General features: G+C 39.3%; 1 long non-coding RNA gene and 1 pseudogene across 1 annotated transcript in view; both read left to right on the top strand.

Moving 5' to 3' along the window:
• LOC123799163 (uncharacterized) overlaps positions 1-25,745 on the top strand; it is a 601,123-nt gene that overhangs the window by 51,984 nt on the left and 523,394 nt on the right. The gene's annotated exons all lie outside the window — the stretch shown is intronic.
• Positions 2,086-8,157, top strand: LOC123799160 (actin, cytoplasmic 2-like; annotated as a pseudogene).

The raw sequence follows: 25,745 nt of genomic DNA on the forward strand, positions 1-25,745 counted from the left end.
CTTAAAAAAGATAAACTCACAGTGCTTGCTAGAATTCTCCAGGTTTCTCAGACTTTGGCCCTTGCCTCTTTTAATCTGTCTATTTCTTTTTGTTAACCGAAATCTGTTAGTATACCATGCTGGAAAAGGATGAGAAACATAGGCTAAAAAGTCATTACATTTTATTAATTCCTTGTAGGTAGTATTGATCAAGTTAGGAATCATCAAGAATCTCTTGTATGTGGTCATTAATATTTTCTTGTAGAACTAGGGTCAAAGAAATACAGAAGTCTTTTGAAGTTAGAACTTCGATAGAAAATTTCAACTGTAGGACCCTGAATGTAATTCTGTAAGTAAAAAACCTGTATGTAAATCTCATACACAGTGACCTGGCATCCTGATACATTATGGTCAGAGCTGTTTTTCAAAAACACAAAATGGATTTTGTCACTTCTTTGCTCAGTAGCTTTCAGTGGCTCTCATTGCTCTCAGAATAAAGGCCTTGATCCTTTACATATCTACCTGTTACATTCATCTTACAGCTCATTTATTTTCATTCTCTGTGTTCTGGACATACTGTCCTCTTTTCAGTTTCTTGAATGTCACTGTTTTGGGCCACAGGAGCTTTATTAATGCTGATTCCTCTATTTGATCCTTTGACTCTTCTCTCCCCACCAAGTCATCTCGCATCTCAGCTCAGGAAAGATGATTCTGAACTTCTCAATCCACATCAGCCCCTCTAACTAAATATGCTTTCTTTTTATTGTCATCACAGTTTTCATGATACATTCATTTATGATTCTGTGACTAATATGTGTTTTTCCATAGTGGTATGAGCTCCAAGTAGGCAAGGCTTTGTCTGATCTGTGTTCTTATTGTTTGTTCCCAGTGCCTAGCACATAATCTGCTCTCAATGAATAAATGAATGAACAGATCAAGTAAAATAATATGAGTGGCTGGTGGTACATTTTAAAACTTGTTTGATAATCTACCTTGGAAGCACAGCTACACAAAAACTTCAGCCAAAGAATGTTCTTTCTCTACCTAAGAAGGTCATATGCCTTTTGGATCCAGATTCAGTTGCACTGCACATGGAGCAGCAGCCAGATCAGTCTGTCAGTTGCCCTTTCAACCAGGGATTTAGTTTTTTATCTTCTGAATTGCTATTGGAGGGCAAACAATTGTTGACAGGGTGAGAATTATTTTATCATAAAATACATTCTGTTTGTTTGGTACTTCTTAGCTCTCATTTATATGATCTCATTTGGTCATCTTGACAGCTCTACTATAGAGACAGAGCTGGTATCATTAACAAATGAGATAACTGTCCCCTATTGTTTATGTGACTTACCCAGATCATGCCCCAAATAAGCAGTTGAGCTGGGACTTAAACTTGGGCCTTAGACTTCAATCTATGACTAGCCTACCAGTGCCAAGCTTTTTCCTCTTAAAGTGGACATATTATTTGGAAAGAAGGGATCAGTGAATTTCATTTGGTAGTGCCTTGCCCCACCATAAACGTAAAGGACAGATATCAGCATAGGCTGGATGTAGTTTATATCACAGTTTTCAGAAATTGAAGATTTTTTTGTTCTCTGTTGAGATACTATGTTATACAACTTGAAGAACCCTTTCTGGTTCCTGACTATAATTTTGTCATTTATCCTTCCTGACCTCCAATTCCCCCTTCTAATTATTGAAATTCTCTCCCTAATAAACCAAACTCTACTAATTACTTTCTACTAATTTTTGCTTTGGAGTTTTATGTGTGTTTTGGATGCTTTAATCTGTTACATGATAACAATAGGAAAGGACATTATATCTTTATTTTGGTCCAGTGTTCTGAAAAATACATCATTGGTCACTGTAAATCTTATTTTGAGGGCTTTCATGAACATCTTAATTCTTTTGTGATTATAAAACTAGTAAATGTCATATAAAAATGTATAAAGAATAAATATAAATAATCCATATTCCATATTCTAATGATAACATTTGGCATAATTCCTCTCAGGAAAGTAAAAATTATTTAAAAATACAATTTTTAATAGCTTTATAACATTCTATTATTTGAGTATAATTATCTAACCATCCTTGCAATTTTTTAATACTTACATTGTTTCTACTATCTCACTGTCATAAATAATGTTGAGTGAACATCTCTTTCCAAACCTATGATTATCTCCTTAGGATAATTGCTTAGATGTTGAATCATCAGGTTCATGGGTAATAATGAAAAAAACCCATCATTTTTCTAAAAGTAAAATATAAAATTTGGAACAATAATAAAATAGTCCTAAAGGATTCAAAATAAAAATTAAAATCATTTTTTTACCTTAATAAAAATGAACTCAAAATGGGCCATAGACCTACATATAAGCGCAAAACTATAAAACTTCTGGGAGATGACATAAGAGAAAAACTAGATGACCTCAGGTTTGGCAATGACTTTTTAAGTGCAGCACCAAAGGTACAATCCATTAAAGAGGTAACTGATAATTTGGGCCACGTTAAAATTAAAAACTTTTTTCTTTTCAAAGATATTGTCAAGAGAACAAGAAGACAAGCCACAGACTAGGAGGAAGTATTTTCAAAGGACATCTGTGATAAAGGAGTGTTAAATTCAAAATATTCAAAGAACTTTTAAAACTCAGCAATAAAAGAATGAAGATCTGGCTGAAAAATGGGTAAAAGATCTGAACAGACACCTCACCAAAGAGGATATGTAGTTGGCAGATAAGCAGATGAAAAGATGCATGACATAATATGTCATTAGGGAATTGTAAATTAAAACCGTGAGATATCACTATTAGGATGGCAAAAATCCAGAACACTGACAATACCAAATCCTGGTGAGGATGTGGAGCAGCAGGGTCTCTCATTATTTGCTGTTGGGAATACAAAATGGTACAGCCACTTTGGGAAACAATTTGTCATTCTTACAAAACTAGACATACTCTTACTATCTGATCTAGCAGTTGTGTTCCTTGATATTTACCCAAAGGAGTTGAAAACTTATGTACACAAAACTGCACATAGGTATTTATCGTAGCTTTATTTATAATAGCTAAAACTTGGAAGCAAACAGTAGGTGAATTCACTTTCAGTAGGTGGACTGATAATCAAATTGTGGTATAACCAGACAATGGAATGTTATTCAACACGAAAAGTAAATGAGCTATCAAGCTATGAAAAGAAACACAGGAACCTTGAATACTTAACTGAGTGAAAGAAGCCAGTTTGAAAAGATTACATACTGGATGATTCCAACAACATGACATTCTAGAAAAGGGAGAACTGTGGAGATAGTAGAAAGATCAGTGGTTGCCAGAGATAGAAATGGAGGACAGATGAATAGGCAGAGCATAGAAAATTTTTAGGGCAGTGAAGAAACTATTCTGTATGATATTATAATGGTAGATATGTGTCATTATACATTTGTCCAAACCCATAGAATGTAAAATACCAAGAGTGAGCTGTAATATAAACCATGGACTTCAGGTGATAATGCTATGTCAGTGTTGGCTCATCTGTTGTTACAGATGTATCACTCTGGTGCGGGATGCTGTATGTGCATGAAGTGGAAACAGGTTGTATATGGAACTGCTCATACTTTCTACTCAGCTTTGCTGTGAACCTGAAACTACTCTAGAAGATAGAGTCTACATAATAAACAAAAGCTCTTCCACCCCCTGTCTCCTCTTTCTACAGGCCCATTCATTAGAAAAAATTCATCTTTGGCCATTTCTCATTTCTTGTTTTAGTTATTCTGGTAGTTGTAAGATGCTTAGAGCTTCATCCCTAACACTTGATTTCTCAGCTTCAGGAAGTTTCTGTTGATGCTGTGCTAAGAAAGATGAGGCATTCAGCTCATGTTTATTATCCACCCCCTCCCCCACTAATTTTGTTGGCCATATGGTTTTACTAGTAGTTTCCTTTGTAGCTTTTAAACTATATTTTGGTATCTTAACTTTAATGTATTATACACCTTGAGATAGTGGTGTGTTTGGCTTCCTTTTCAGTACTTCACCACTGTCATGGAAGCCACCTCAAAGATTAATAGGTATGGTGGTAGTGGGCGAGGGATGCAGTAATTCAGGGCAGCATTGGATTAAAGAAGGGAGGGAGATTACACTCTCAATCTCTAGCAATATCAATTGGAAAAGATCTGAAATGCTCACACATTAAAAAAAATCAGGGGTCTCACTGCGGTTGGCACATGCTTGGTGTCTTCCCACCACTCATTTTTCATGCCCACTGTTGCCACCTCCCCATCACACTGGGAGAGGAGATTTCTGTGCTCATCATTGACGATGGCTGTGGTATGTGCAAGGCAGGCTTTGGTGGGAATGATGCCCCCCTTTCCTGGCCAAGTTCCCATCCATTGTCGGACACCCCCTGGACCCTAGGGCATCATGGAGGGCATGGGCCAAAAGACTCCTATGTGGGCAGCAAGGCCCAGAGCAAGCAGGGCATCCTGATCCTCAAGTGCCCTATCATGCCCAGCATCATCAACAACAAGGATGACATGGAGAAGATCTGGTACCACACCTTCTACAATGAACTGCACATGGTGCCCAAGGAGTGCTCTACGCTGCTGACCGAGGCCCCCTGCACCCTAAGGCCAACCAGGAGACTATGACTTATCATGTTCAAGACCTTCAATATTCCCGCCATGTATCTGGCCATCCAGGTTGTGCTGTCCCTGTACACCTCTGGCCGCACCACTGGTATTGTCATGGACTCCGGGGACAGGGTCACCCACACTGTACGCATCTCTGTGTGGTACTCCCTGCCCTACGCCGTCCCGTGTCTGGACCTGGCTGGCCAGGACATGATGGACTACCTCTTGAAGATACTCACAGAGAGTGATTATAGCTTCACCCCACAATCATGTGTGACATCACCAAGAAGCTCAGCTAGGTCACCTGGCGCTTTGAGCAGGAGATGGCCCCTGTAGTGTCCTCCTCTTCCCTGGAGAAGAGCTATGAGCTGCCTGATAGTCAGGTGATCACCATGGGCAAGGAGTGGTACCCCTGCCCCGTGGTGTTCTTCCAGCTCTCTTTTCTGGGTATGGAGTACTGTGATATCCAGGAGACCATCTTGAACTCCATCATGAATTATGACATTGACATCTGAAAGGACCTCTATTCTAACACAGTGCCATCTGGTGGGACCACCATGTATGCAGACATCTTGGATAGAATGCAGAAAGGGATTACAATGCTGGAGCTCAGCATGAAGAAGATCAAGGTCTTTTCTCCTGAGGGGCTTCATCCTGGCCTTACTGTCCACCTTTCAGCAGGTGTGGATCAGCAAACAGGAGTATGATGAGTTGGGCCCCTCTATTGCCCACCTCAGATGTTTCTAAATGCCCTGCAAGCAGATATGTAGCATTTGCTGCATGAGTTAATTCCTAAGTATAAATTTGCCCTGGCGAATGTGTATACCTCATGCTAGCCTCATAAACTAGAATAAGCCTTTGAACAGAAATTTGTCCTTGAAGCTTGTATCTGATGTCAGCACTGGATGGTAGAATTGTTGATTTTGACCTTATATTCAAATTAACTTTTCCCTTGGTATGTGTTTAATATCCTGTACATACCTTTGATTTAAACCCCTTGTACATGAGGCTCAGTCACTTCGTGGTTAGGGTGAAAACGTGTTAATGCAAGAGAAATCCATTGGTTTGATGAGCATCCTCTATAAGGCTCTTGATCTGTGTAGGGTATTAATATATGAGAGCTGCCTATTCCAGGATTTCTCTAGAGGCTGGCAAGATTTTTGAATCAATTGACATTTTTATGTCTTGTTTGTCTGGCAGGGTTAGGAAGGCCTGAGCCTTACCTCCCATTTTCCTTTCTTATCCAGTGTTTTCCTACCAGAACACTGTGGGTTGTTACTGCCTTGAATTGGAAAACAGTTTGCATTTACACCTGTAAATTTACTCATTCTTTTAATTTATGTAAAGTTTTTGTACACAATTCTTTAAGAGATGACAACAAATTTTAGTTTTCTACTGTCATGTGAAAACAAACATTAGGCTCCTAGCAACATGTCATTGTGTGAGGAAAATAAAGTGCTATAGTAAACTGGAAAAAAAATCAGCAAGTAGTCTCTGTGGCTTTTTGTTCCAACCTTCCACTTTCGTAAGAAACATAAGGACATGTATCCAACAGAATATTATAAAGCATTTTTCCTAATTATAGTTTTAGGACTTGAATATTTTCTAGAGTTGTATAATAGTTAATTTAACCATTTACTGATTAATTATCCCTGAGAGCTTTTTTGGGGACCCTATTTTCCTCCTTCTTAGTATATTTTTCCTCATTGATCTTACCTGCAGTATGCTGATGACTCCCAGATCTGCATCTCTAGTCTATCTTTAGTCTATTATTACTCTCCTTGAACAGGTGACTCAGACTTATGAAATTCACAAGTGCACTTGTCCTTTCTCTCCGGAACTTCTTAATCTTCCACATTACAATGAATGGTACCACTTTCAAACAGTTGCTCAAGCAAAAAAAAATTGGTGTCGTCCTTGACTCCTCCATCTCCTTTGTCTTCCCACATCTGTTTGGTCAAGTCCTGTTGATTCTCTCTGCTACTTTTTTTTTTTTTTTCTGTTCCATTTACTTTTCTCTATCTTTATCACTATTGTCCTGGTCCAGGTTACTGTGTTTTTCAAGTGGTTTACTATAGCAGCTTTCTCTCTGATTTCTCTGCCTCCAGTGTTATTCTCTTCAAATTTATTCATTGTGCTCAACCAGAATGGTCCTTCTAAAATACAAACTCAATCAGTGTTACTCTCTTGCTTAAATCTCTAATATAAAAATGTGTGTATTAGTTATGGCTCTCCAAAGAAGCAGAACCAATGAAATATAGGCAGAGAGATACATAGGAGGAGTTTTATTATAGGAATTGGCTGATGTGGTTTTGAAGGCCCAGAAGTCCCATGATCTGCTGTCTGTAAGCTGGAGAACCAGGAAATGGTGGAATTCAGGCTATGTGTAAAGGCATGAGAATCAGAGGACTGGTAGTGTAAGTCTCTGAATCCAAAAGCCCAAGAACCAGGAGCACTGATGAATCAGTGCAGGAGAAGATCAATGTCTCAGCTCAAGGAGAAAGAATGAATTTGTCCTTTTCCATGTTTTTGTTCTATCCAAGCCCTCAACAATATGAATTATGCCCACCTGCACTGATAATCAGGGCCATCTGCCTTCCTCAGTCTAATGATTCAAATGCTGATTTCTTTCATAAACACCCTCAGAGACACACCCAGAAATAATGTTTTCAAAAGCCAACTGGACATTCCTTAGCCCAGTCAAGTTGACTTGTGAAATTAATCATCACAATATGGAGATATCTAATATTTTTATCATCTATATCTATATACCATCTGTCTGCCCATCTATCTATACATACACACAAACATGCCCTTGATGACGTGTGCCTACAGATCTCATCAGTCTCCTCTTGCTAGAAGAATTTATTTCTTTTTAAAATTTTATTTATTTTTTAAAAGATTTTATTTATTTGGGAGAGAGAGAGCATGAGCAGTGGGGAGAGGCAAAGGGAGAGGGAGAAGCAGACTCCCCGCTGAGCAGGGAGCCTGACAGCGGGGCTCAGTCCCAGGTCCCTGAGATCATGACCTTAGCCAAAGGTAGGCAATTAACCAACTAAGCCAGCCATGTGCCCCAGAATTTTTTTCTTTTCTTTGATTATGCCATGCTCTCTTGTGCTTCTGGAATATCACATAGTTTGTTTCTTTTGCCTGGACTACTCCTCCTACTCCTCTTTAGTTGGTAACTCATTCTCACCTTTTGTGTCTTGGTTTGGCTTACATATCTTTTTCTCCTTGAATCCTTCTTTATCGCTGACGTCTGGGATAGGTGTCATTCATAGGCCCTCCTGGGGAAATGTTTTTGCTTCCTCCATCAGGGTATATTATCATGATGTATAGAAATTCTTGTTTGCATATTTGATCCCAGCAGGCTGAGTTCTGTACATATATAAATATACACAAGCATTTATATGCATGTTTATTGAATGAATATGTGGGTGAACATGAGAAATGGAAAGATTCTATCCAGCATCTACATAGACTTTGGTGTTAAAAAGAAGTCTGTAAAAGGAAAAAAAATAAAAGCAAGAACATGAAAGAAAACATTTAATACCAGGAGGTAAAATTTCCAATCATTTCTTCTACTTGAAGTGAGAAAGACATGGAATAATTCATATTCCCTTTGATCTTTGATAAGTTGGTTCTTTTCCATGAATGTTAATTCATAAAATAGAAATACTTAATCATAAAAATTATTCATTTTTGGTCTGACTCATGATTTTTTTTTTTTTTTGCATTCATTCAATAACTATTTATTGGTACCTACCTTATTCCAGGAGCCATTCTAGCAATTGGGCTGTTTTCTGGAAGAAGTAAAGAGATCCATAAAATGTTGAGAAAAATGAGTAGTGTAAACAGGATTGAAATATTTTCTCTTGAGAAAAATGAGTAGTGGAAATAGGATTGAAATACTTTCTTTTCCTTTTTTTAATTTGAAATAAAATGAACAGATAACATTATATTAGTTTCAGGTATACAAGATAATGATTGACTATTTGTACATGTTGCGAAGTGGTCATCTGAACAAATCTAGTTACCATTTGTCCTCAGAAAGTTACAAAAATTGTTTTTCTGGTGATGAGAACTTTCAAGATCTACTTTCTTATTAACTTTCAAATATGCAATGCAATATTATTAACTGTAACCCTTATAACTTACATTACATTCCCATGACTTTCTTATTTTATAACTGGAATTTTGTACCTCTTGGTCTCCTTTACCCATTGCCCCAACTCCCCTCCCCTTTGGCAACCACCTATCTGTTCTATGAGTTTTGTTTTGTTTGTTGATTTGCTTTGTTTTTAGATTCTACATGTAAGTGAAATCATACAATATTTGTTTATCTCTGCCTGATTAATGTAGCATAATACCCTCAAAATCTATCCATGTTGTCACAAATGGCAAAATTTCATTGTTTTTTAATGACTGAGTAGTATTCCATTGTGTATATGTATGCGTGTGTCTATGTGTGTGTGTATATACATATTTGTGTATGTAAGTATATATATATATATATGTTTCCATATCTTGGCTATTATGAGTAATGCTGCAATGAATATAAGGATACATGTATCCTTTTTTTTTTTTTAAAGATTTTATTTATTTATTTATTTGACAGAGAGAGAGACAGCCAGCGAGAGAGGGAACACAAGCAGGGGGAGTGGGAGAGGAAGAAGCAGGCTCATAGCGGAGGAGCCTGATGTGGGGCTCGATCCCATAACACCAGGATCACGCCCTGAGCCGAAGGCAGACGCTTAACCGCTGTGCCACCCAGGCACCCCAGGATACATGTATCTTTTTAAATTAGTATTTTCATTTTTTTAGGATAAACACCCAGAAGTATAATTGCTGAATCATATAATACTGGTATTTTTAATTTTTTGAGGACACTCCATACTGTTTCCACAGTGGCTGCACCAATTTACATTCCCACCAAAAGTGCACGAGGGTTCCCTTTTCTCCACATCCTTGCCAACACTTGTTATTTCCTGTCTTTTTAATAATATTATATATTATATATAATATAATAATAATATTCTGACAGTTGTGAGTTTTCTTTTTTTTTTTTTTAAGATTTTATTTATTTATTTGACAGAGATAGAGACAGCCAGCGAGAGAGGGAACACAAGCAGGGGGAGTGGGAAAGGAAGAAGCAGGCTCATAGTGGAGGAGCCGGATGTGGGGCTCGATCCCATAACGCCGGGATCACGCCCTGAGCCGAAGGCAGACGCTTAACCGATGTGCCACCCAGGCGCCCCAGTTGTGAGTTTTCTTATTGTGATTTCGGTTATGATTTTTCATTTCCCTATTTAGTGATGTTGAGCATCTTTTCGTATGTCTGTTGGTTGTCTGTATGTCTTCTTTGGAAAATGTCTATTTAGATCTTCTGGGCATTTAAAAATCAGATTATTTGTTTTTTTGATATTAAGTTGTGTATGTTCTTTATTTAGTTAGATATTAACCTCTTATTGGAAATGTGATTTGCAAATATCTTCTCCCATTTATTAGGATGCCTTTTTATTTTGTTGATGGTTTCCCTCATTATATGGAAACATTTTAGTTTGATGTAGTCCCATTTGTGTATTGTTGCTTTTGTTGCCATTTCCTTTGGAGTCAGATCCAAAAAAATACCACCAAGAGCAATGTCAAGGAGTTATTTTTAGGAGTTTTATGATTTCGGGTCTTACATTCAGGTCTTTAATCTATTTTGAGTCAATTTTTGTGTATGATGGAAGGTAGTATTCCAGTTTCATCCTTTTGCATGTGGCTGTCCAGCTTTCCCATCACCTTCTATTGAAAAGATTGTCCTTTCTTCATTGTATATTCTTGCCTCCTTTGTAAGAAATTAGTTGGCCATGTGTTCATGGATTTATTTCTGGGCTCTTTATTCTGTTCTGTTGATCTCTTTTAGTTTTTATGCCAATATCACCCTGTTTTTATTACTATGGCTTTGTAATATAATTTGAATCTGGGAGCATGTTGCTTACAGCTTTGTTCTTCTTTCTCAAGATTGCTTTGGCTATTCAGTCTGTTGTGGTTCTATATGAATTTTAGAATTGTAAGTTATATTTGTGTGAAAAATGCCATTGGAATTTTGATAGAGATTACGTTTAATCTGTACATTACTTTGGATAATATGGACATTTTAACAATATTGATTTTTACCTTTTCATTTATTTGTTTCTCCTTCAATTTCTTTCATCAGTGTCTTACAGTTTTCAGTGTAGATGTCTTTCACCTCCTTGGTTAAATTTTATTCCTAGGTATTTTAGTCTTTTGGATGCAATTGTAAATGGGATTGTTTTCTTAATTTCTCTTTCTGAGAGTTTGTATATAAAAACACAACAGATTTTTGTATATTGATTTATACTCTGCAACTTTACCAAATTTGTTTATTAGTTCTAACAGGTTTTTTGTTTTGTTTTGTTTTGTTTTTGGAGTCCTCAGGGAGTCCTCAGGGCTATCTATATACAAAATCATAAATACAAATAGTGGTGGTTTCACTTCTTCCTTTCCAATTTGGATGTCTTTTATTTTTTTCCCTTGAAATCTGGATAGGATTTTCTATAGTGTGTTGAATTAAAGTGGTGAGAGTGTGCATCCTTATCTTGTTTCTGGTCTTAAAGGAAAAGCCTTCAGCTTTTTACCATTGAGTATGATGTTAGCTGTAGGCTTGTCATATATAGCCTTTATTATGTTGAAGTATGTTCTGTCTATACATATCTTGTTGAGAGTTTTTATCGCAAATGTATATTGAACTTTGTCAGTTGGTTTTCTGCATCTGTTGAGGTGACCATATGCTTTTTGTCCTTCATTTCGCTTGTGTGGTGTATCACATTAACAGATTTGCAGATGTTGAAACATCTTACATCCCTGGAATAAATCCCACTTAATCATGATGTATGATACTTTTAATGCATTATTGAATTCAGTTTGCTAGTAATTTGTTGAGGACTTTTGCGTCCGTGTTCATCAGGGATATTGGCCTGTAATTTTCTTTTTTTGTTGTTGTGTCCTTTTCTGGTTTTGGTATTAGGTAATGCTGGCATCATAAAGTGAATTCAGAAGCATTCCCTCCTCTTCTATTTTTAAAAGGACATTGAGAAGGATAGATAATAAATATTCCTTGAATATTTGGTAGAATTCACCATTGAAGCCATATGGTTCTGGACTTTTGTTTGTTAGTAGATTTTTGATTAATGATACAATTGCCTTACTAGTAATTGGTCTGATCAGATTTTCTGTTTCTTCCTAATTCATTCTTGGAGGATAATATGTTTCTTTTTTTTTTTTTTTAATAATGATTTTTTATTATATTATGTTAGTCACCATACAGTACATCCCCGGTTTTCAATGTAAGGCTCAATGATTCATTAGTTGTGTATAACACCCAGTGCACCATGCAATATGTGCCCTCCTTACTACCCATCACCGGTCTATCCCATTCCCCCACCCCCCTCCCCTCTGTAGCCCTCAGTTTGTTTCTCATAGTCCATAGTCTCTCATGTTTCAATCCCCCTTCTGATTACCCCCCCTTTCTTTATCCCTTTCTTCCCCTACTGATCATTCTAGTTCTTATGTTCCATAGATGAGAGAAATCATATGATAGTTGTCTTTCTCTGCTTGACTTATTTCACTAAGCATTATCTCCTCCAGTGCCGTCCATGTTGTAGCAAATGTTGAGAACTCATTCTTTCTGATTGCTGAGTAATATTCCATTGTATATATGGACCACAACTTCTTAATCCAGTCATCTGTTGCAGGGCATCTCGGCTCCTTCCACGATTTAGCTATTGTGGACATTGCTGCTATGAACATTGGGGTGCATATGGCCCTTCTCTTCACTACGTCTGTATCTTTGGGGTAAACACCCAGTAGTGCAATGGCTGGATCATAGGGTAGCTCAATTTTTAACTTTTTAAGGGACCTCCACACTGTTTTCCAGAGTGGCTGTACCAACTTGCATTCCCACCAACAATGTAGGAGGGATCCCCTTTCTCCACATCCTCTCCAACAATTGTTGTTTCTTGTCTTGTCTATTTTTGCCATTCTAACTGGCGTAAGGTGGTATCTCAGTGTGGTTTTGATTTGAATTTCCTTGATGGCTAATGATTTTGAACATTTTTTCATGTGTCTGTTAGCCATTTGTATGTCTTCATTGGAAAAGTGTCTGTTCATATCTTCTGCCCATTTTTTGATTTGTTTATTTGTTTCTCGTGTTTGAGTTTGAGAAGTTCTTTGTAGATCTTGGATACCAGTCCTTTATCTGTAGTGTCATTTGCAAATATCTTCTCCCATTCCGTGGGCTGCCTCTTAGTTTTTCTGACTGTTTCCTTGGCTGTGCAGAAACTTTTAATCTTGATGAAGTCCCATAAATTCATTTCGTCTTTTGTTTCTCTTGCCTTTGGGGATGTGTCATGAAAAAGGTTGCTTTGGCCGATGTCGTAGAGGTTGCTGCCTATGTTCTCCTCTAGAATTTTGATGGATTCCTGTCTCACATCGAGGTCTTTCATCCATTTGGAGTTTATTTTTGTGTATGGTGTGAGATAGTGGTCAAGTTTCATTCTTTTGCATGTAGCTGTCCAATTTTCCCAGCACCATTTATTGAAGAGACTGTCTTTTTCCCACTGGATGTTTTTTCCTGCTTTATCAAATATTAGTTGCCCAAAAAGCTGAGGGTCCATTTCTGGGCTCTCTATTCTGTTCCATTGGTCTATGTGTCTGTTTTTGTGCCAGTACCATGCTGTCTTTGTGATCACAGCTTTGTAGTACAGCTCGAAATCCGGCATTGTGATGCCCCCAGCTTTGTTTTTCCTTTTCAACAGTTCCTTGGAGATTCGGGGTCTTTTCTGTTTCCATACAAATTTAAGGACTATTTGTTCCAGTTCTTTGAAAAACGTTCTCGGTATTTTGATCGGGATAGCATTGAAAGTGTAGATTGCTCTGGGTAGCATGGACATTTTAACTATGTTAATTCTTCCGATCCATGAGCATGGAATATCTTTCCATCTTTTATGTCTTCCTCAATGTCTTTTAAGAGTGATTTATAGTTTCTAGAATATAGGTCCTTTACGTCTCTGGTTAAGTTAATTCCAAGGTAACGTATGGTTTTTGGTGCTATTGTAAATGGGATGGATTCCCTGATTTCTCTTTCTTCGTTCTCGTTATTCGTGTACAGAAATGCAACTGATTTCTGAGCATTGATTTTGTATCCCGCCACGTTACTGAATTGCTCTATAACTTCTAATAGTTTGGGAGTGGCTTCTTTTGGGTTTTCCATATAGAGTATCATGTCGTCTGCGAAGAGAGACATTTTGACTTCTTCTTTGCCGATTTGAATACCTTTGATCCCTTTTTGTTGTCTGATTGCTGTTGCAAGGACTTCTAGTACTATGTTGAATAATAGTGGCGAGAGTGGGCATCCTTGTCGTGTTCCTGATCTTAAGGGAAAGGCTTCCAGCTTTTCCCCATTGAGAATAATATTTGCAGTAGGCTTTTCATAGATGGCTTTTATGAGATTGAGAAATGTACCTTCTATTCCTACACTCTGAAGGGTTTTAATCAGGAAAGGATGCTGTATTTTGTCAAATGCTTTTTCGGCATTGATTGAGAGGATCATATGGTTCCTGAGTCTTTTCTTGTTGATATGATATATCACGCTGATTGATTTGCGAATATTGAACCACGCTTGCATCCCAGGTATGAATCCCACTTGATCGTGGTGGATAATCCTTTTAATGAACTGTTGGATTCTATTAGCAAGTATCTTGTTGAGGATTTTGGCGTCCATATTCATTAGGGAAATTGGTCTGTAATTCTCCTTTTTGATGGGGTCTTTGCCTGGTTTGGGGATCAAGGTAATATTGGCCTCATAGAAGGAGTTTGGTAGCTTTCCTTCTGTTTCTATTTTTTGAAATAGCTTTAGGAGAATAGGTATTATTTCTTCTTTGAATGTTTGGTAGAATTCCCCAGGAAAACCATCCGGGCCTGGAGTTTTGTTATTTGGAAGGTTGTTTATCACTGACTCAATTTCTTCATAATTAATTGGCCTGTTTAAGAAATCAATTTCTTCCTGTTTCAATCTTGGTAGTTTATAGGTTTCCAGGAAGGATTCCATCTCTTCCAGATTGCTTAGTTTATTGGCATATAGCTGTTGATAAAAATTTCTAATAATCCTTCCAATTTCAATGGTGTTCGTCGTGACCTCTCCTTTTTCATTCATAATTTTAATAATCTGGGTCCTTTCTCTTTTCTTTTGGATAAGTCTTGCCAGTGGTCTGTCAATTTTATTGATTCTCTCCAAGAACCAGCTTCTAGTCCTGTTGATCTGCTCTACTGTACTTCTGGTTTCTGCTTGATTGATTTCAGCTTTAATTTTGGTCAACTGCTTCCTTGTGCGTGGATTAGGCCTGTCCCTCTGTTGCTGTTCCAGCTTCTTGAGGTGAGAATATAAAAACTGCATTTTAGAGTGAGGCTTGGATGGCTATGTATTTCCCCCTTAGGACTGCCTTTGCAGTATCCCATAGGTTTTGGACTGTTGTATTTTCATTCTCATTGGTCTCCATAAATTGTTTAATTTGATTTTTGATTTCCTGGTTTATCGAGTCATTCCTGAGCAGGATGGTTCTTAGTCTCCAAGTGTTTGAGTTTCTTCCAAATTTTTCCTTGTGGTTGAGTTCCAATTTCAGAGCGTTGTGGTCTGAGAATATGCAGGGGATAATTTCAATCTTTTGGTATCGGCTGAGACCTGTTTCGTGTCCCAGAACATGGTCTATTCTTGAAAATGTTCCATGGGCATTAGAATAGAATGAGTATTCTTTGGTTCTGGGGTGTAGTGTTCTATATATATCTAAGAGGTCCAACTCGTCGAGTATGGCATTCAAAGCCTTTGATTCTTTGCTTAGTTTTTGCCAGGGTGTTCTGTCTATTTCTGAGAGTGGAGTGTTGAGGTCCCCTACTATTAATGTATTTTTATCTATATGTCTCTATTCTGGTTAAGAGTTGGCTTGTGTATCTTGCTGCTCCCCTGTTGGGGGCATATATATTTATAATTGTCATATCCACTTGTTGAATACTTCCTTTAAGAATAATATAGTGCCCTTCTGCATCTCTAACTATAGTCTGTAGTTTAAAATCCAATTTATCTGATATGAGAATTGCTACCCCAGCTTTCTTTTGAGGTCCATTTGCGTGAAAGATGGTACTCCATCCCCTTACTCTCAGTCTGAATGCATCTTTGGGTTTGAAATGAGTCTCTTGTAGACAGCAAATGGATGGGTCATTTCTTTTTATCCAATCTGCAACCCTGTGGCGTTTGAAGCCAGAATTTAAACCATTAATGTTCAGGCTGAGTACTGAGAGATATGCTTTTACTTCTGCCATGTTGTCAGTAAAGTCTTTGTTTGTATTGGCTGTGACTTTCTGTTTTGTATCACTCTTGGGGCCTTTTTACTTTTATAGAACCCCCCGTAATACCTCCTGTAGGGCTGGTTTCGTGGTTACGAAATTGGCTAGTGACTGTGGATTCTGAAATGTCTTTATTTCTCCATCAATTCTGAATGACAGCCTTGCTGGATAAAGGATCCTTGGCTGCATGTTTTTCTCTGAAAGAGCTTTAAAAATGCTGCCCCAACCCTTTCTCTCATTCCAGGTCTGTGTAGACAGGTCTGACGTAATTCTGATGCCTTTGCCTTGGTACGTGAGAAATTTCTTTGCCCTGGCCGCTTTCAATACTGTATCCTTGGATCTCATATTTGCGAATTGCACTATGACGTGACGTGGTGTAGGTCTGTCATGGTTGAGCTTGGGAGGGGTCCTCTCTGCCTCTTGGACACGATTTTTTGTTTCCCTTGCTAGATTAGGGAAGTTTTCAGCTACAATTTGTTCAAATATCTCTTCTAGACCTCTGTTTTTCTCCACCCCCTCGGGGATGCCGATGATTCTAACACTGGATCGTTTCGTTGAGTCAGTAATCTCCCGTAGCCAACATTCGTGGGCATGGATTTTTTTAAGACCATCTTCTATTTTTATTTTTTCCTCTATTAACCCATCCTCCAATTCACTAACCCTTTCCTCCGCTTCGGTGACCCTGGCCGTCAGAGCCTCTAGTTTTGCCTGCATTTGGCCCATAGAATTTTTAATTTCTGTCAAATTCGCTCTCATTTCTGCCCTTAGGGATTCTATATTCTCAGTAATATTTTCCTGAATACTTTTTTCAAGTCTATCATTATCTTGACCATTGTTACTCTGAATTCCATTTCTGATAATTTGGTTACATCCATATCCGTTACTTCTGTGGCAGAGGCCACTGACTCACTGTCTTTTCTTTGCTGGGGGGGGGGGGCTTCTCCTTCTTGTCATTCTAATGAGGAGAGGTTGCGGGGTTGTCCAGAGCCCAAAATTATTGACTGGGTCCCAGGCCGTGCCCCTTGTTTTATAGGGATCTTAGAGATGTGGGCTTCTTCTTTAAAGATTTTATTTATTTACTTATCTGAGAGAGGGAGACAGACAGTCAGCAAGAACGGAACAGAAGCAGGGGAGTGGGAGAGGAAGAAGCAGGCTCCCAGCGGAGGAGCCCGATGAGGGACTCCTTTCCAGAACGCTGGGATCACGCCCTAAGCCGGAGACAGGCGCTCAATGACTGCGCCACCCAGGCGCCTCCGGTTGTGGGCTTCTTGATTTTTCAGCCTGCCTTCTGTGTTCTGGGGGAGGGGCCTGCCGCGCCGATACTCAGGCAACCCTGTTTGGTTAGAGTCTCCGTGTCCCCTGCGAGGGAGGATGGGGATGGGCACTCTCTGAGCCGGTATTTCCAGGCTTTTGTTCTCTGGCGGCTTTCCCTGGCGGCCGGCTATGCCTCTTCTGAGGGTCAGAGCAGCAGAGGCTGCATTGTCTCAGAACAGAGGGATTGCGGCCCGTTCTCCACTGATGTTCTGGCCACTTTAACTCTATTACTGTTGGTGCTGCTCAACCCTACAGCGTCCCAGGATGTGCGCACCAACCCGGCGTCCCTGCCCTCACTCCCAGGGCCGGCGCGTCTCTGTCCTTTGTGTTTCTAATGCCGCCAGCCACCGGCCGCCCCGCGCGCTCCCGGGTCTCCCGGTCTCAGTCTATGCCCGGTGAGCACACCTCGATTCCGGAGTTTCGTGAGAAGCCTGGTGGCGCGCGCACCCGGTTCAGGGTCTCAGTCTGCTGTTTCGCGGGTGCCGACCGCGAGTCTGCCCGCTCCCCCGTGCAGGTGGCCCACCAGCCGCCAGCCGCCCCGCGCGCGCTCCGGGAGTTCCCGGTCTCAGTCTGGATCCCGTGAGCACACCGGGATTCCGGTGTTCCGGGAGATGCCTGGTGGCGCGCGCGTTCACGGCTCACCGGTCTCAGTCCGCTCTCTCGCGGGTGCCCTCTGTGAGTCCGCCCGCTCCCCCGTGCAGGAGGCTGCCGCTTCCCGGCGCCCAAACGCGGCGGCTCCCTCCCCCTTCCGTTTATCTTCCGATATCCGTGCACGGTTTACAGCTCCCCTCTTCGTACCTCAATACTAAGCGCTGGAGATGTTCATTTGTAGAGATCCAGATGCATCATCCTGCGTCTCAGGCTGATTCCGTGGTTATTTAGGCTGGTCTGGTACCTATCCAGCTCGACTCAGGGGACCGGCTGAAAAAGGGGTCCCCTACTCCTCCGCCATCTTAACTCTCCTCCTGGAGGATAGTATGTTTCTAATAATTTATCTATTTCTTCTGAGTTGTCCTGTGTGTTGTTGTATCATTGTTCACAGTAGTCTCTTATGATTCTTTGTATTTCTGTGGTTTCAGTTTTAATTCTCTTTCATTTCTGATTTTATTTATTAGGGTCGTCTCTTTTTTCTTGTTCAGGCTAGCTAAAGGGTTGTCAAATTTCATTAATCTTTTCAAAGAACCAGCTCTTAGTTTCACTGATATTTTCTGTTATCTTTTTAGTCTCTGTTTTATTTGTGTGTGCTCTTATTATATCCTTCCTTCTAATTTTGGCTTTGTTTATTCTTTTTCTAGTTTCTTTAGGTGTAAAGCTTGTTTACTGAAGATTTTTCTTGTTTGTTGAGGTAGGTTCATATCACTAAAATATTTCTGTGTAGAACTGCTGCTGCGTCCTATAGATTTTGATGTGTGATTTTCATTTTCATTTGTCTTAAGATATTTTTTATTTCTTCTTTGTTTTCTTCATTGACCCATTGTCATTCTGTAGCATGTTGTTTCATTTCTACAAATTTGTAATTTTTCCAGTTTTCTTCTTTTAATTGGTTTCAGTTTCATACTATTGTAGTCAAAAAGAATGCTTGATATGATTTCAGTCTTCTTGTATTTATTAAGATTTGTTTTGTGATGTAACATATGATCTATCCTGGAGAATGTTTCATGTGCCCTAGAGAATGGCTATTCTGCTGCTTTTGCATTAAATGTTCTCTATATATCTATTAAGTTCATTTGTTCTAATGTTATGTTCAAAGCCAATGTTTTCTTATTGATTTTCTGTCTGGATGTTCTATCCATTGATGTAGGTTAGGTATTAAAGTCTCTGACTACTATTGTATTGCTGCCAATTTCTCACTTTAGTTTTTTAAAGAGTTGCTTTATATATTTAGGTGCACCTGTGTTGGGTGCATAAGTATTTACAAATGTTATATCTTTTTGTTGGGTTGACCCATTTATTATTATGTGATGCCCAGATTGGTCTTTTATTACAGTTTTTGTTTTAAAGTCAATTTTGTCTGATGTAAGTATAGCTACCCCAGCTATCTCTCAGTTTCCACTTATATGAAACATTTTTCACACCTCTTTACTTTTAGTCTGCGTGTGTTTTTACATTTACAGGTTCTTATTAGGCATCAGGTAGATGATGATTGTGATGATCTTCTTTTTCCCCATTCAGTCATTCTATGTCTTTTGATTGGAGAATTTAGCCCATTTACATTTAAAGTAATTATTGATAGGTATGTACCTATTGCCATTTCAGAGAAAGAATCTGAAGCAGACTCTGCACTGAGCACAGAGCCTGACTCAGGGCTCAGTCCCACAACTATGAGATCATGACTTGAGCTGAACCCAAGAGTCGGAAGCTTACCCGACTGAGCCACCCAGGTGCCCCAGGCAGAGTATTCCTAATTGGAATTTTTTTCCTTTCAGTGCTTTGAATATATCATGGCACTGTCTTCTGGCCTGCAAAGTTTCTGCTGAAAAATCTGCTCATAGCCTTATGGTGGTTTCTTTGTATATAACAAGTTGTTTTCTCTTGCTGCTCTTAAGATTCTCTGTTTATGTTTAACTTTTGACATTTTAATTATACTGTGTCTTGGTATGGGTCTCTTTGTGTGCATATTGTTTAGAATTATCTGGGCTTACCCAATTTTGAGTAAGGTTAGGGAAACTTTCAGCCATTATTTCTTCACATACGTTTTCTGCTTCTTTGTGTCTTTTCCTTCCTGGATCCCTATAACATGAATGTTATTCCACTTGTTGTCCCAGTTTCTTAGTTCATTTATTGTGTTCTTCAGCTCTCTGGCTTCTGTTTGGTACTTTGCTATTTTCTCTATCTCTTTGTTGATGTTCTTATTATGTTCTTGCATTATTCTTATTTCATTGACACTTTTATGACCATTACCTTGAACTCTTTATCACTTGTCTCTATTTCATTAAGGTATATTTTCTGGTGGCTTATCTTTTTTTTCTTTTCATTTCGAACACGTTCCTTTGTTTTCTCATTTTGCTTGACTCTCTGTGTTTGTTACATATATTAGGTTAAACAGCTATCTCTTACAGTCTTAAAGGAAGGGCCTTGTATAGGGGACAAACCTTTTCTTTTAACTTTTCCCTAGCCCTTAGTTGTCTCTTGAACTGTGTCTCTCATTGTTTCAGACCTGGGGACCCAGAAACACAGTTCTCCCTAGCTGCTAGAGCCAAACACTCAATAGGTGTCCCCTGTGTGGGTTGCACTTATGTGCTGGGTCTGGCAGCAGTTGCAGGAACAGTACAGAGAGTCAGGGCACTCACTTGTCGGTGCTAGCAGTCTAGGGTGAAAATGATGCCTGCCTATGCCAGTGCCAGAAAGGTAGAGGGAGGGGGTGAAGATGGTGCCCATCTTGCCAGCAGGAGCAAGATAGAGGCAGAATGCCAGAAATAGTACTTGTCTGCTCCTCTGTCCTCAGAGAAGATCCTGACAGGTTTCTGCCTCTTTGGCAGACACCTTAAGGTTAGCAAATGAATCTCCTTCACAAATGCTGCAAATGCTTTTCAATCTGCTGCTTTTGTGCTGGGTCTTAGAGTGAAAAAGTTTGCACTTGTGCTCTGTAAGAGTGGAATATCCTTTCTCCACAACTGTATATTTCTCCTAGATTTAAGCCTGTTGGTTTTCCAAGCCAAATGTTTTGGGTGCTCATCTCTTTAGTATAGGTTCCAGTGGTTGGGGTGCCTGATGTGAGCCAGAAACCCCTCACTCCTCCACTTTATATTTCTGTGATCCCTCCTGATTCTGCTGTGGGTTGCTGTGCCAGAGGCGGGATTTTTGATAAGACTGTATCTCTGTTTCTCCTTCCTGTCTTAATGTGGCTTTGTGGTGGAGGATCTGTTCAGCTAGTTTTCAGGATTTTTTTCCCAGAGGGAATTGTTTCATATGTAGCTATAGATTTGTTGTGTCCATGGGAGCGGCTGAGTCCAGGATCCTCCTGTGCTGCCATCTTGAACTACCTCTCCCTAATTTGTTGATTTTTAAAATTAAGAAAACTCAGTCACAGAGGCTAAGTGACTAGAAACTGTCAGGACCAGATGCTAGATATCTTTATTCTCAGGCACTATGTATACATTGAACACCCATAAAATAGCATTGTGTTTCTTCTAGAAAATTATCCAAGTTCCCAGTTTAGACACCTTAGAAAAATGGCAATAATTTTTTTAGGTTAGGATGTAATCAGTCCAGTATGTATGGGACACTAATGAAAAATAAGGACTTAATAACTAATTAGGCAGGTGTGATCTGGTTAGTTCCTGGGAGAATCTGGTAATTATTGGGGCACCTGTGGGCATACTGAAATATTTATTGGTATATCAGTGGAAACACTGGTGCTTTTATTTTGGGGAAGAGAACAGCATTACCCTGCATTTCCCATTTACCCTTCTTTCTGGGGGCTCATTTAATATTGACTTCAGTTTATAACTTAAATTCTCACCTAACTCACCCAGGTTCAGGAACTACCTTGAGAAACTTCTATAACTACATTTCATGTCTGCTTATCTGTACTCAGATGACTCAGTCATTTTGAAACTGCAGTGTGATAGTTTAAGGCCTGATTGAATTACATACTTTATTTTAAACAATTCAAATTGGTAGTGTGTTCTGTTAGTATAGCAGAGTAGCCTTTTGTGGATATTAAAAAACAACTACCAAATTAAAGTGGTACTTTTTGTAGTTTAGTAATCACTGACTAAAATGATCTAGGTTGACTACTTTCTCATGGAATAGGAAGAACAGCTTGTGATAATCAAATTAAAAAATGAAAATGGGTTATAAAAAATGAGAAAATTACCCACTGTAGGTAAAAACCCCCTACAAGGAGTTTTATTGCTATAACTCACACCTCATTGTTCAGCAGAGTAGGAAGATTTGATGTAGATGGTTTTTGAAGCACATCAACTCACATTGACATGATAGGCCATAATGACATCCCTCATGATACCATCTGCAGATCTCAGTTTAAACACTGGCCAAGCTCCCACAGAAAGTGTAGTGTTTACCCATTGATCTACAAAGGGTATGCGGCTGCCAAACACCCCATTTGTGCCTGGATCTGAGGATGAGTCTTTGTAAGTCCAGATCATTTGTTTGGGATTCACTATTGAAAGCCTAGCTTAGGAGAGGGTACAGATATTTGCCTTACTAAATCCACAGGCTTGTGTTAACTGCAGCAGCACATATGAAATTACTAAATTTGAGAGTTAGGGACTCCTGGTGAGACCTGTGCAATCTCCTGGATTTTTTACCTTTCTTTAGATAAGGGAGGAAAGAAAGGAAAATAATCTACTGACCTTGTGGGGATTGGTCCAGCCATCAAATTCTTGGACATTCTTGTTTTGAGTACAGGCGTAGCAACCACACTGGAATCCCTTTCTTTCTTAATGCACAACAGTTTGGGATATCTAAGGTAGTGAGAGCGTATGAGAGATTGTACTTTTTGGCTGGTGAGATTGTATGTGCCCTGGGATCGTCTTTATAATATCATATGACCTTGAAAGTTTTATTGAATGATCAACAAATACGCATACAGGTTGGTTGTTGTTTATAGTTTCTTTCTCCTTCTTTTTTCTTTTGGCTGCAAGCAAGCATAAATTCTTCCTCTTGTATAGTACCCTGATTTCCTGTGGGAGAACTGACCTCCATCATTTCATTTAATGTTGCCGGGACAGTAAATTTCCAGGTGCCTGTCTCCCTTCATGGAATCTGAAGACAGAGCCTTCTGCTCTGTGCTCCCAGGGGGCCAACATGTGACCTAGCCCTGGCAATCAGATTCTTCTTCTCTCTTGAGTGAGTGATTTAAGGACACAAAGTACAGTTGGAAATTATTTATCCTGGGGAGCAGCTGCAGTAGCTTCCTGCTCCACCTGCAACAGTGTGCTTAATGTGCTTCTTGGTTCTTAGCTTTCCGGGGTTTGCTTGGTTGCTGCATGGTGCTAAGCCTGCTCCCCCAGGCTCCTGTTGGTTCTATGACATTCCACCCAATATATTTTCTTTTGATTGTTAGTCAACCTTAATTGTGTTTTTTATGATCAAGACCTCTGATGCCTGTGTCCAAGTCTAGTGGCCTAAAATGAACTCCTTTTACATTTATCAATGAAGGACTGGGAGTAATTTGCCTTGGACATTCACTGGTTGTAGTTACTTGTTCTGATCATTCCCATTTAATTTTCACCTGTGGTCTTTGCCACTTGACAGATTAAGAAACACATATTTTCCCTAGGCCTAATAAAACATGGGATGAATTCCTATATAATGAGATCACTCTGAGAGTCAATATAATATTGATGACCACGGTGTAAAGGTAGCATGATTTTTATATCCCAGATTCCCATGTGGCATACATATTTACCTTCCATTGTCAGGATTCTCCCTTTCCAGGATAATAGCATGCACTGTTGACCTACTCCTCTGATAAATGCTGTGATTTTCTCACATAAAGAGCTATATGTTATCAAGGTATAGTGGTTTTTTAAAGGAAGGCTGTTACACCTGCCTCTGATTGCTTATTAAGATCTCTTTTTCCCAGAACATATCAATAAAACTGGAAAGAAAAAAAGAAGATGTCTCTTCTTTGCATCTATAAGCAGTAAAGGGCATATCTGTAGGGCTGTCAGTATGGCAGACACCTCTGTGACCTGATCCTCAAAATCATCAGTTCGTTTCCTTTCTTGCAGATAAAATTGTCACCTAGTTTGGGTAACAGCAAGGGACAGGGTGAGAGGTTGAAATAAAACAGCGTGCTTTCCACTTGAAGGGTTGTGTTATTTGAGACAAGTTCTCTGTATTATTTTCCCCGAGCAATGGGTGATTGCATTTGAAAGCAAAAAGGGGCCTGAAAAATCATCTATTTATAACTATCTCATTTCATTAGTGAGGAAACTGAAGTTCATAAAGGTTATGTGATTTAGCTAAGATTATATGGTTGGATGTACCATGGTCCTCTTCCTCGATTTCTTATAATAAATTCATTCTTACCTCTCAAAACCGGGTGGTGCCCAGCTATTAAGAGGCCAGCTCTCTAGCTGGTTCCAGGATAGAAGGTTTTGCTTTCTCTTGTTCTCTTGCACAATAAATTATTTGGGAGTATCTGCTAGCTGGCTTTAATCCTCTAGAAATGAGAATATCTTTTTCATGATATTCTTTTCCTTGAGCTAGAAATTTTTTGTGGCCATAGGGTTTTTAAATTCTGTAATTCAGATGTTGTGGTAAATTAACTTTTGGGTACCCAAATGTGGATACAATAAAGAGTATATGTTTGGCCTTTGTCCCAGGTTCCTGGCACATAGCTCCTAAATCCCTATAATCCTTAGAGTGATCAGAGTATCTTTTGTATCCTAATGAGATGACTGGTGGCTGAGGACCCCCAGATAGCTTCTGGATGAATACTGGTCACTAGAAAGACTAAGGCATGAGTAGAGGATTGGAACTTTCAGTCCAACCCCTGACCTCCAGCATTCATTGGTGTTAATCACCAATAGCAAATGATTTAATCAATCATGCCTACATAGTGAAACTTCCATAAAAAGTCCTAAATGACAGAGTTTGTAGAGCCTCTGGGGGGTGGCGAACACATTGAGGAGCTGGGAGGATGGCATACTCAGAAGGGGATGGAAAATCTGAACCTTCTCCCCACCTTTCCCTATGCATCTCTTTCATCTGGCTGTTCCTGGGCTGTATCCTTTACAATAAACCAGTAAATGTAAGTAGAGTCTTTCCCTGAGTTCTTTGAGCTAGCAAAATTATTACTCACTTGAGTAGCAAATTATCACACCCAAAACGGGGTGTCATGGGAACCCTCAACTTTGTAGCCATGTCAGACAGAAGTGTGGGTACATGGGCACCAAATACTTGGAACTGGCATCTGTGTGAGGGCAGTCTTGTGGGATTGAGCTCTTAAACCTGTGGATTCTGAGGCCAACTCTGCGCAGTTAGTGTCTGAGTTGAATTGTTGGCCACCCAGCTGATATTTAGAGAGTTGGAGAATTGGTTGGTATGAGGAAAAAACCCACCTATTTGGTGTCAGAAGTGTTGTGAGTAGAAACAGCACAGACTAAGTCTCATGTGTAATGCTCTAGGGAAGTTTTGATCTAAAATAAGAAAAAAATTCCCATGAGAAATCTTTATAAAGTGAAGATTCTTTTAATATTGTTAATCCTCTTTAACTAAATGGGGTACCTCAGTGGCTCAGGGGGTTAAGCCTCAGACTCTTGATTTTGGCTCAGGCCATCATCTCAGGGTCATGACATCGGTCTCGTGTTGAGCTCTGTGCTGAGTGTGGAGCCTGCTTAAGATTCTCTCTCTCCCTCTCCAGTGCCCCCCACCCCCCATCTCATGCTCTCTCTCTCTCCAAAAAAAAAAAAAAAAAAAAAAAAAAATCACTTTAATTTATCTATTT

This window comes from Ursus americanus, chromosome 14, assembly GCF_024610735.1.
Source record: "Ursus americanus isolate L20-20 chromosome 14, mUrsAme1.1.p, whole genome shotgun sequence".
Lineage (NCBI taxonomy): Eukaryota > Metazoa > Chordata > Mammalia > Carnivora > Ursidae > Ursus > Ursus americanus.